The sequence below is a fragment of the Phyllobates terribilis genome, unplaced genomic scaffold, assembly GCF_046119375.1.
Source record: "Phyllobates terribilis strain yellow unplaced genomic scaffold, ASM4611937v1 Scaffold_4__5_contigs__length_816908805, whole genome shotgun sequence".
Lineage (NCBI taxonomy): Eukaryota > Metazoa > Chordata > Amphibia > Anura > Dendrobatidae > Phyllobates > Phyllobates terribilis.
Window position 1 is genome coordinate 676,100,113 of NW_027362764.1, and position 13,380 is coordinate 676,113,492.

A 13,380-nucleotide genomic window follows, 5' to 3' on the forward strand; every position below is an offset into this window, starting at 1 on the left:
AAATATTTGGGCTTCTAGCTGTGTGTGGGACTTGTTCTATTAGTCCATCTATACTGACCTCCATAAGGTTGCAAACTGAATATAATTTTTTTCTGCATCTAGCACTGAAAAAATATTTGGCCTTCTAGCAGTGTGTGGGACTTGTTCTATTAGTCATCTATACTGACCTCCATCAGGTTGCAAATTCAAAATAATTTTTTGTCTGCATCTGCCTCTGAAAAAATATTTGGCCTTCTAGCAGTGTGTGGGATTTGTTCTATTAGTCCATCTATACTGACCTCCATCAGGTTGCAAACTGAATATAATTTTTTTCTGCATCTAACTCTGAAAAAATATTTGGCCTTCTAGCAGTGTGTGGGTCTCATTGTATTAGGCCATCTATACCAAGCTCCACCAGCTTTTCAATTAATAATAATTTTTCGCTGCATCTAGCCCTGAAAATAATTTTTCTTCCCAATAGTTTTAGCAATAGAAATATGGTGCGCGCTCCTGTCTTACAAAAATATACGCTTCATAACAAAAAACACCAGCTTAGCGCACTACATTAATAAGATGGCATCATCGTCTCTCCCAGTGCTAGGCCTACTACCCAGGCTAGCATTCCTGTGCCTAAAACACAATGTATGGGTCCGCGCTAGCCACTATGCTGAGGGGTCTAAAGCTGCTGCTAACGCTTTATAACAATTCAATTGGCAGATTTTCACAGAGCTCTTCCACAATGCCCACCCATCGGGACAACAGTTGTCCACCTTCCCTATGGGATCTAGTGGCGAATAGTTGATGCCATTAATCAGAGCGTCAGTTGCCCCTTCGACGTGGCAAGCATACGGTAAGGCATGGGAAGAGTGGACACGACTAGTAGCAGGCAGACGGGTTGACCAATGTGAACAAGCCAGATCACAAGTCACCATAGAATTTCTCCACCAGCTAATGATGAGGGGCATATCAGGGGCGTCAGCGCAGCGGTGTCTGACCGGAGTAGCATTTCACTTCCAACTACTGAATTGGGGAGATGTGACAAAGATTCATCATCAGACAATCCATAAAAGGGTGGAAAAGGGGTCAGCCAAGTCAGGAGTGTAGACGTCCCGTCCCGTGTCACTAAAACTGATTTCTCACATCATATCCCTAACACCATTAACATGACACAATTTGAAGCAACACTACTGTCTACTGCATTTGTGATCGCCTTCTTCGGGGTGCTATGCATAAGCGAATTAGTCCCTCAATCCAAAATTAGCACCAGTGGAGGCTTATTACACCAGGACGTAGTCATAGGCAATAATGCAATACGTCTATGCATACACAAATCGAAAATGGTTCCAACGGGCAGGGGCACTTGGGTACTTCTACAACCCACAAACGGTACACTGAATCGGGTAACAATAGTAAAACCATATCTAACCATCAGATCACAAAGTAATTTGTTCCTATCACACATTGATGGGACGCCATTATCAAGATACCAGTTCCAAGCTATATTTAATAAATGCATAACATCGGCAGGGAACCACCCCAAAGATTACGGGACACACTCATTCCGCATAGGCGCGGCCACAGAAGCAGCAAGAGCAGGACTGTCAGAAACGGAAGTTCAGAGGATAGAGAGATGGTGATCCACGTGTTTGGCAAGATACATAAGACCGGACTTGTTATCCTAACGTGGTTTGTTTCTTTTACAGGTGACGCTAAGCCAACAGTGTGGGTGATAGGCCACTCGTATATATAATGGGCAGATTAAAGGGCGAAAGTCCACCCAGGCGGGAGGAAATTAGAGTTTCATAACACATATTTCAACTGGAGAGGTATTAGAGGCCTGCTATGGCCACAGGTACTAATGGAGGTAATCAAGGTAGGGAGAGAGGCAAGATGTCTGGTCATCTTAGTTATACAGGCCGGGGGAAACAACCTAGGTCATCACAAGAGCGCAAAACTAATGGCAATAATGAAACTAGACACTGAGCGCTTCAGAGAATTTTTCACAAAACTAGCTATAGTATGGTCAGAGATTGTGCCGATAGCGATATGGCAAGGTGCGCGAGACATCACGGCCATCGAACGGACAAGGCGGGTAATAAATATTCGGATGGCAAAATTTAGAAGAGACAGAGGCGGTGTAGTGGTACGACACCGACAACTGGAAGGAGATAAAGCAGGCCTCATACGGCCCGACGGTGTTCACTTAATGGATATTGGACTGGACATATTCCTGTCAGGACTCCAGGACGGAGTGGAACAAGCGTTAAGAGTGATGGGTGGGGGTCAGAGTCCTGCATACGAATACGCAGGATCCTCCGTGGCCTGGAAATAGAAAGGACATGTTGGAGAGTTACACTTGTTGGCCAAGTTGCCGGAGTGGAGACCCAGGGCATGCTGCAACAAGCTGAATTATTTTAGAAATAAAATGTCTTTCTAATGGAATGAGTATAAAGAGTTAATAAAGCTGTGACCGATCCTCACCCAACCAGTTGTAAGAGTTACATTATTGTATTGTCAAGGAAAGGGGGGCGGTAGGGGGGCTGAGCGTCTGGGTTTGGTTGGGGGTCCCCACAGTCTGCCTAGGCTAGATGCATTTAAAAATTCTTATTAGATACACAGGCGGTGCAGCTTGCTTCGCAGCTGGGCTACTACGCCCAAAGTATTGCCTAGGCTAGATGCAGTTAAAAATTCTACGCTGACTAGCAGACACTGAAGATTTGGAGCAGACCTCTGAGTAAACAGCTCTTCAGACTCAATCATCTGTGTTACCCCAAGCCATAGTGTATGTAGTTTCTTACAGTTAAAAGGGGGGGGGAGCGACCCAACCCACCTGGAATTGACGATGCCAACGTCACGTAAGACACAGCAAGGGGACTCCAAAAAAAGTTTCCATTTTTTCCCAAAATTGTGGCACAGACACCACTTAACCCTAGAACGCATACCTGGGGCCTCGCAGTCCCGCCCTGTTAATTGTTTTCTATTTTCTGCAAGATTACTTTAGTTAGAATTTTGAAACTCTAGGTATTCTTCATGTATATAGTTGTTTGTCATTTGAGTTTGAGTTATTCAATGTTATTTGCACACGGGCCTAAAAGGCCCCAGGTATATGAAAGTGTAGATTTTTATGGTCATGCGTTCTAGGGTTAAGTGGCATCAATTGCCCCACAGTTGCTTAAAACGGTTGGTGAGGTGATATTACCAAATCCTCAAGCTTTTAGCCTCCCAAGGATAACACAGGATTAGAAAAGTCCTTGCGAATCCATGATTTGTTCATCTTTATGAACGTGAGTCTGTCTACATTCTCAGTGGACAGCCGCGTGCGCTTATCTGTCAGCACACCATCAGCAGCGCTGAACACACGTTGAGAGAGAACACTGGCTGCAGGGCATGACAAGATCTCCAAGGCGTGAGTGGCGAGCTCCGGCCATTTTTCCAGATTGGAATACCAAAATGAGCAAGGGTCCAGTGACACAGTCATGGCTTCGATGTTCACTTGGAGATACTCCTGCACCATCCTCTCTAGGCATTGACTATGTGTCAGACTTCTTGTCTCCTGTGGCCTTGCAAAGGATGGTCTAAAAAAGTGGTGAAACGATTTCACAAAATTGCTGTTACCAGCAGATACTGTGTTACTGTTACGGTTTGAGTGATGAAGACTCGACAGTCCCGCGGTTGGCAAGTTAGAACTGTGAGATTCACTTCGTGCACCACTGGTGTTTTGTGGAAAAGCACATGTAAGATTCTGCAACAGCGTCTGCAGATACTCCTGCATGCGTCAATCCCTTTTTATGGCAGGAATTATTTCGGCAAATTTACTTTTGTACCGGGGATCTAAGAGTGTGGCAACCCAGTAGTCGAGATTACTTCGAATTCTGCAATCTGAGGGTCATGTTGCAGGTAGTGCAGCAAGAAGGCACTCATGTGTCTTGCGCATGCAGGAGGACCAAGTCCTTGTTGTGTTGGTAGCGAGGTAAGAATCATGCTTCTTTCCTCTGCCCTCTCCCCCCAACCTCGCACAACAGAAATGTGATCAAGGTCTCCCTCATCTGATGAGTCTTCCATGCCCATCGCCAGTTCATCCTCCACTTCGTCCTCGGCTCCTGCACCTTCCTCAACAGTTTGGCTGCTACCATGCGCCCTGTTTAATCCCTCTCCCCCACCCTCCCATGCCTGCCTCCTTGGTTCTGCCAACCGTCTGGACCTTGGAGATGTTATCCCTTCCGCATACGACTCCTCCTCTACTTCCTCCACCTCCTCTTGTCCGACCACCTGACTCTGAATTCTGTTTAATGTGTGCTCCAGCATGTAAATCACCGGAATAGTTATGCTGATAATGGCATTGTCGTCAGCACTAAACATCTTCGTCGCCATTTCAAAACTGTGCAGAAAGGTGTGTGGCACCCCTGAGGGTGCATTCACCACAGAGTTACTGCATCTCACCCAGAGGTGTGGTATCTCACCCTCAGGTAAGGAAGGCGTATGGCTCGGGACCCTAACACCTGCATCCAACACATACCCGCAGTGGGGTTAGGGCGAGATTTCTCCTAAGGGAGAGCACAGTCCCAGGTCCCTAGTTGGTGGGAGAATCCTATGTAGTGGGTGCTTAGGGGAGCAGCTTAGGGGAGCACATGACAGGGAGAGTATAAATAGGAAGCCATCTTAGAAAGAGCAAGCCAGTCAGAGGAGGAAAAGTGACAGGAGCAGAGGCTCGGCATGAGCTCTGCTCCGGAGGCGGGCCTAGCCTGGGAGGCCCAGGACTGAAGGAGAGAAGAGAGGAGTGGGAGCAGGAAGGCTCCAGGAACCGAAGGGACCCTAGGGCTACGGGCCGTGCAGAAGGCCACCTGTACTCCCGCTGCTACCAGGAGGTAGAGGGGTCAGGCCAGATAAGGGGAACCGGTCCCTCAACTAGAGGAGAAACAGCAAGGCTCAACTAGAAACCGGAGGCTGCAGCATTTCATGTACTGCAGGCAAAAGTCCACACCAGTCTCACTAAGAAGGTAGCCACATAGGACCCAGGGGACGGAACACAAGTCGCCCGCCAAGGCCCGAGGATACCGGATAGAAGTGTCACTGGGTGTGAGGTGCAGGGAGAAGGCCAGAGAAAGGACACACAGAAGGGGGTCCTGCTAAGTACTCCGGAGCTATCTGGGGGTGGACTGAGCCCCTCACTGAGTACGCACAGCACGACGGGTGAGATAGCTTTGGTACCTGTAATCTGGACTGCAACAACTGTGAGTAAAGATCTTGGGACTGCATCACACGGACTCTGTGTTCATTACTGACTCCCTGCACTACAACCACCATCATCCACCCACACTGCCCTGAAGCTACACTCTTCCTGTGGTGAGTAATAATACCATTGCAGCAAAACCACCAGCTTCAGAGGACTGTTCCGCAGCGGCGGCCCCTTTGGCCGCACTCCACAGGTGGCGTAGTCGGACATTATAAAATCCATATATACAAATTACCGTTGGATTGACCGCCCTGGGTCACGGACCGGGTCACCGCCACAGTGACTACAACCCCCAGCGTCTACCGGCCCGGCTCCGGGTACCCCACGGCCCAGGGGGCGCGTCAACTTCATAGGTCCCTGATCTGAGACCACTCCTGCTGTGTGATTTGCCCCACCTCTGGATCTCGTTGGCCCAGGCTATACGTCAGAAACTATTGCACCAGGGCTTGTCGGTGCTGCCACAGTCGCTGCAACATGTGCAGAGTTGAATTCCACCGTGTCGGCACATCGCATTTCAGCTGGTGAACTGGCAGGCCCAACGACTTCTGTAGAGATGTAAGTCGTTGAGCTGCGGGATGCGAACGGCGGAAGTGAGCACACAGCAACCGTGCCCTCTGCAGAAGGCCATCTAGTCCGGGATAGTGGGCTAAAAATTTATGGACAACCAGGTTCAACACGTGAGCCATACAAGGCACGTGTGTAACATTCCCCCGGCGAAGGGCCGCACCCAGGTTTGCAGCATTGTCGCACACAGCCTTCCCTGGTTGCAGGTCCAGTGGAGACAACCATTCATGAAACTGGGTCTCCAGAGCTGACCACAAGTCCTCAGCTGTGTGACTCACATTTCCCAGACATTTCAAAGTAAACACTGATGCCGTTGAGCCCTGCTGCCAGCATAGTAAGGAGGTGCGCAGTTAGAAAGCAGGTGGCATTACCAGACAGGCTTTGGGTGCAGGTGGAGGACCGAGAGGAGGTTGAGGAGGCAGAAGCAGTGGAGGAACTTCTAGATAAAGAGGATTGACGTACAACTCGCCGGGACGGCAAGACTTGGACAGCAGCCCCTTGTCCTGCTGTCACCATAGTTACCCAGTGCCCTGTCAGCGACATGTAACGCCCCTGTCCATGCCTACTCATCCAAGTGTCTGTGGTGAAATGCACCCTGTCACACACAGAGTTTCTCAAAGAAGCGGTGATGTTGTGTGCGACATGCTGGTGGAGCGCAGGCACACCTTTCTTTGAGAAGTAGTGCCGACTGGGCATCTGGTACTGGGGCACTGCGACGGACATAAGGTCTCAAAAATCCACTGTGTCCTCCAGGCGGAAAGGCAGCATTTCTGTAGCCAACAGCTTGCAGATGGTGAAATTCAACCTCTTAGCTTTCTCATGGCTAGGAGGAAATGGTCTTTTACTTGTCCACATCTGAGGGACCGAGGGCTGGCTGTTGTGCTTTGACGGGGTTGAGTAGGGTGTCCCTGGCAAACTGCTGGTCTGTGAGGAAGATGCAGGCGGACATGTTAGGTTGCCTTGATCCAAAGGTGGTGCTCTCGATGTCAGAGTGCTCTCAACACCAGCAGGTGTTTCCACTTCCCAATGAACTGACGACCTGCCAATCACACTGGCTGTTGCAGGTAAAGAGGTGGCAGGTCTGCGTCCAAAAACATGTGTGACTGCTGTCCCCCCAGTCACAGAGGATGAAGAGGCCGCGGATGCACAAGATGGGGCAGACGGTGGTTGGCCCAGCCTGCTAGGCCGCATTGTAGCAAAGTGAGCTTCCCATCTGCAACTTATGCTTCATATCCATGTGACGCTACATGCATGAAGTACTCAAACTATGGATTTTTTGGCCTCTACTTAGCTTTTGGTGACAAATATTACAGATAACACGAGTTGGGTCATCCTTATCGATCTGAATAAATGCCCAGGCTATGCAAGGCTTAGAGCCCATGCGACCTGAAGAGCCACTACAACTTGTGGTCAGAGGCGGAGTTGTGGTTGAGGATGCAGTTGTTGACGTGCTTCCAGTACTCCGTCTCTGTCCAGGAAGGCGCAACCTAACCTCGTCGTCAATAGCATCTGTGACGCCCCGCTGCGCTTGGTATCACAGATCCTAGAAGAGTGTATTGATGGAATCCTCCACAAGAGGCCCCCATAAACATTCACACATCTCCACCTTCCACCTCAGACCAGCAGAGGGAGCCCGTTAGGGATATAAATAGGGAAGGTGGAGCTAGGCAGTTCCGTTCCTCTGAAGAGTTCCTGCAGTAGAGAAGCCTAAGAGAGGTCAGTCTGCAGTGGAGCTCAGTCTAGTCTAGAGAACTCAGTTAATAGTTCAGCAGTGGAGCACGAGGCTCCTGCTAGCTAGATTCAGGGAGCCCAGATAGAGCTTAAGGTGTGCCGGCGTCATAAGATCGGTGAAGCGCGGCAAGCTGCCGTTAGTGTGTATAGCCTATTGAGGGCCCGAGTAGGCCGAAGGCGAGTGGCGAGTTAGTACATAAGGGGCAGAGGAGCTTAACCAGCTCACCCCGAAGCATTTACCGGACACCGGATCCGAGCTTACCGGGATCTCTATGACCCAGTAAGGCATAACCGGAATCCCTGGAGAACTACAAGTCCCAGGATCGCTAAGGTGCTGATACGTAACAGAGCCAGGAGACGCTTAGGCCCCGCATACTGGGAGCGTGAACTTCAATAGAAGGCCCTACCACAAGGTCAGCCAGCGCAGGACAGAGACAAAGTTAGGCCTAGCTCCAGGCAGGTCAGAAACTTACTGCGCAGAGGCAAGAAACAGGAGGCCCTACACCCGCTAATTGGGGAGGATCCTGATATGCACCCTTCACCCTACAGTGTTCCAGGATGTGCCTGAATTTCCTCCAGTAAAAGGTACTGAAGTGACTACCGTGTCCGTTTCCGTTCTTGCTCTGACCCAGCTGGGTCTCGCCTGTCCTGCATTCCACCTGCATACGCTGCCCTGAGACCTAGCTCCACCTGTGGGGAGCTATACCATCGAGCTGCCTTATCACGGGCCCCAGTGGACTGCTGCAGCGCTGGTGCTTCTCACCAGATACCACAGGTGGTGTCACAAACTCTTATAAAATTAACAATTATCCACCCTTTTAAAGAGTGACCCCAGGGTACGGGCCAGGGAGCCGACCACCGCGACATCCCAAAGGCCAGGCAAAGGCCCGGGTGACCTCATCGACTGGCTGACTGTGGGTTGACAGTAAGTGGGATCTCCAACCTTGTCATCATCACCCTGTGTGTTATCACACCCGTCGTCCTCAAAGCCAACCTCTTCCTGCCCTGACCGAAAAGTCAAGTTGTCGCTCCAATCAGGTATTTGAGTCTCATCATCGTCTTCATCATTAAAAACCCAAACCAACGTCTAATAGGTATCAGTGGAAACGATCCAATAAGTAATGAAATAACAAATACCCAAGACACATTAGAGATATATGCAAAAATAAGATAATTTATTCACAAAACTACGTTATAATATAAAACGCATCATATAGAAGGTTACGGGGAGAAGACAGCTAAAACAATAAGGATTACAGGGTGTATCGTCCCAAAATAGCAGGGCAGAATAGTGAGCAATAATCCCAAGACAGTAGAACTCCCATACAATTTATGTAATAAAAGTATTCGACTTAGTGTTCATCGTAGTGACATGATATACAGCAAAATATAATACTGAGAATACAATAACAAAACTGTATGGGCCAAATATCAGACTCACTGACAAACAATGATCTCAGTCTGTAAGGTCAAGGCAACACGACCCTCCACCCTGAAGAGCAGCTCAAAGTCACTGGCAACCATCTCACCCTCTTCCTTCATTCACCACTGGACGTCTCGCTCCGCCCCCAAGTTACGGGTCCAGCTTGCTCTTTCTGTCACATTACCGCGATGAAGGGTTTAGCCTGCAGGAGACCCTGCGCCGAGCCATTTTTGAAGACACCTGATGCGGCGGGTGAATCACTGCTAAACAAACCACACCTGTAGGGATGGCACAGCTTTTGCATGGACCCTTAGGAGCCCGCCCCGTCACGGCCAGATTGCTCGCCACCAAGCGATCCTGAGAAAGGCTGGCCGGGCGATGGATAGAGCAGCGTCTACTGGCCATACCACATTTGATACGCCCGATCTCGTCTGATCTTGGAAGCAAAGCAGGGCTGGGCTCGGACAGTACTTGGATTGGAGACCTCCTGGGAACACTGAGTGCTGTAGACCATTTTGATGAAGTTTTGCCCTACTGCCCAGCTCGACTATCATGGAACGGCACCTTGCCGGACACCGACCTTAAGTAACTTAGATGATGGAAGCCCCAAGACCTCAGAGCCAGTTGGCAGCAAAGTACGCTACCCCGCCGCCTTCACGCAGGCCTGACACCGAGCTCCTTGCCACGGCTAGGAGTGCTTATTGACTCCGCAGCTCGCCGTGTGGAAATGATGGCGTTAAAAGCACCCGGGGCCGTGAAGGGGCCAGGCTTTCAGCAGGTGCCCAGGGAAGGTTTTGGATGCCGGCCGCCTAGCGAGGGCCAGGAGAAATAACATGTTTCTCTGCAAAGAAGCTTGTGTAACCAAGCTAGACGGCTGACAAAGAGCTAACCTCAGTGCAAGGAAGGCAAGGAAGGTGCGGAAGGAATTGGGGAGGGGGGGGTGATTCCTGCTAGGGTCCTGAAATCATAAAACAGGCAGGAGAGTCTGATGCATGGTGACGGAGAGGTTGTAGGGGCAGATAGGGGGTGTTGTCACGTGCGAGCACGTGTGCATGCTGGCTTGTGTGTGAGAGTGCGCTTCCTAGGTGTGGCGCGCTGCAGACAGTCAAAGGGATTGTTCCCTTTCATTAAAAATTAATCCCCGGCTGCAAGCTATTAGAAAGCAACTAACCGCGCTCTACTCACCCTACCCGGGTCTACCGGTGAGTCTCGCCTCTGCTCCCGGCCTGTGGCATTGGCCGTGAAGCTGACGTTCCGTCGACAGCACTGCAGCCGATCAGTGAGCTCAGTGGCTCTGAGTGGGGCGTTCTGTCTACAAGACCTTTTAAGGAAGCCAGCAAAAAAATTGAAGAGAAGGGAAAGCACAAAAGGACCTGGTCTTGCTGAGCACTGGAAAGGGCAGCCGGCAGCCAGACGTCAAAGTAGAAAAGCAGCAAGTGAGAGGCTTGTCTCTGCCTATGGCCACACCACCCTGAACACGACCGATTTCATCTGATCTCGGAAGCTAAGCAGGGTCGGGCCTGGTTAGTACTTGGATGGGAGACTGTAAAATAATACTCTTCCTGTATTATTTTTTCTACTGAGGACTTCTCAATGTATCAATATCACGATATTCTTATAAAAAAATTTATCTATTTATTCTTGGATTGTCCATTAAAAAGAATCAGATTGCAGCAGGTACATACAATAATTAGTTATAAAGTAATTGTCCATTTGTATATAATTAGCTTAACTGTTGAGATTCACCCATCTTTCCTTGGATCCTGGCTGGTAAATCATGTTTTTGTCCAGCATGTGTCCAGGCCTACATGTCATCTGCATGAAGATTCTGTGTCTTGTGGGGTGGGCAGAGCAAAAAAGACCCCCCTTTCTGCACCATGGGCTTTTATAGCCAGTCGTATGGACACCTGTTCTACATATGGTAGTGAACCAAAAATACACACACAAATAGCGCATGTCAACTAGACACGATGGCTGAAGCATAGAACTCAGAAAAATGATTATCGATTAACATTCCAAATGAATTTCCATAATTAACGATTTAACATTTCCCCCTTTTTTGAGAATAAAAGGACTTTAACTGAAAAATCTCAAAAGAAGATACATTCATCAATCATTTTTTCTTTCCTTCTTCCTTGGCAATATCATTAAATTTCCATAATAATAATAATAATAGTAATAATAGTATTAATATCGGATTATTGTTATATAATGATGTGAATTCATGTTATGGTAAGCCGTGACTAATATTCATTTAATATGTATAATTATACTTCCCTATATCTAAATTGAAGCAATCGCGGGTTCAATCGTCATCATCTGATGTCATTGGGTCGTCGTCTCGTCTTCTTCTTGGTTCTTTTATAACACAGTCTTTAGATGAAAACTTCTTTGAAATAAATTACAGCATGTAGATATTGTACAGTCCATAATTGTGTTCATTATTGTTCAGTCCATAAACTGTACTCTTTATTAGAAAGATCATGTGTGTCAGTTAATAAGAAAACAAAGTCCATGGATGAAATGTAGCTTTAATATGTGTGCAGTGTCACCTGGACTTACGTTGGATCGTCTTTGGAATCTTCCGTGTGTCCGCACTGGTCTCGTGTCACTTTTGGAACAGATGTGACGTCTTTGGTCAGTAAAGCAAGGGTTAACTTGACACTTTCCTGCTTTATATAGCACCATAACCAGTACTCAGTCCTTTATATACAGGACACATATGCCAGGTATTACCTGTTCACCAGCTTTCATTGAAGCGTTGCAGGTGATAAGAAACCACTAGAACGTGATGAAGCTTAAACACAAAACAGTACATATAGGATCATCGTCCTCTGCCGTCCTGGTGATCAGTGGTGTGAATTGTATTGTATGTAATGGACACAGTCTATTATAACACTCAGCATTCACACCTGTTACCTTCTGAGACGTCCGGATATCACTTGCTTCTTCTTGTAACTTTTGAGAATCTCTTTGATTTATAAAAATTAAAAGTCTTTATTAAGATAGAATTCATAATTTCGATGTCTTGATTGAAGTCTTCATTCCCTAATCTGATACCAAATCTGGCAGTTTTTCCTAACCTATAATATCACAGCGTACCATAGCAATCAGTAATATCCATCTAATTATTATCAAAATATTAAAATAAATTATGTTTGGAATAATAAACAATAATAGATAATAATTCATTATCAATCAAGTTCTCCATATGATAGAACATTTTTATGTCATAGGTGTAATTACCTTTTCCAACCCATAGGTGTCAGTGTATTTTGAAAAAACAAGTTTTTATATCTTTATTAAACCAATAATATCAAAGAATGTATACTCCTGAACCAAAATGAATAAATATATGAATGTATGAATGAATGAATGAATGAATAAATGAATGAATGAATTGTTGTGTTTACTCAGAAAATGTAAACATTTTTTTCCTTAGCAATATATATTTAATGAAGCAATACTCTTGTATTAGACAATACTTTATTAAATATTAATGTGTTTTCTCAATTGAGATATTGAACTGAAATAAAATCAAATGAGAATTAAAAAATGAAAAAATAGAAAAATAAGAAATATAAAGTAAGAATAAAATTTTAAAAATGAAAAATAAAATTAAGAGTAAAAATAAGAATAAAAATAAAAATAAGACCTTTAAATTTTAATGACAAATGCAGAGTAATTATATTCTCCATAAAAAATACCCTTATATCTCCATTATCTGGATGATTTCATATTTGTCATAACCTTGTACCACCAAAAAATATTAAATTATGCAACTTTGCATGTAATACCCTTCTTAATTATACCATAGTACCTTATTATTATTTCTTCTTTATTAAAATGTGTGGAAAATAAGTATTGATCAAAAGTGATTATGTAATCAGGATCAAAAACACATTTTCCCCCTTAATACCAAAAATATTATTTTATAAAATTTATGTATATATCAGAACCAAATTAAAAATAATTATTCTTCTAGAAATATTGTGCATAATTTTCATATCGATGAGTAGCATAGATTTGACTAAAGAGAGGTGTGTACCTATTTAGGTAACCATTAAAAATAATATTATAGTTATTCAAGAATATTATCATGTGGAAAATTATTCTAAATATAAATTTGCTTTGTAAACCATTTTGATGTGTGGTTGCCCTTATCCACTATTAGTTAAATCAAGAAATAATAATTATTAAAGAAATATAGAAATATATGTATGTAGATACAGTGCCTACAAGTAGTATTCAACCCCCTGCAGATTTAGCTGGTTTGATTAGATGCACATAAGTTAGAGCCTTCAAACTGCAAACGAGAGTAGGTTTTATGAACAGAAGCATAAATCTTACAAACCAAAAAGTTATGTTGCTCAGTTGAATTTTATTAAATTTTAAACATAAAAGTCTGGGTCAATTATTATTCAACCCCTATGTTTAATATTTTGTGGAA

At 45.7% G+C, this 13,380-nt stretch overlaps 1 pseudogene; it reads left to right on the top strand.

Annotated features, from left to right (window-relative positions):
- Positions 1 to 9,322: 9,322 nt before the first annotated feature.
- On the top strand, positions 9,323 to 9,442 carry LOC141269572 (5S ribosomal RNA; annotated as a pseudogene).
- The last annotated feature ends 3,938 nt before the right edge of the window (positions 9,443 to 13,380 follow it).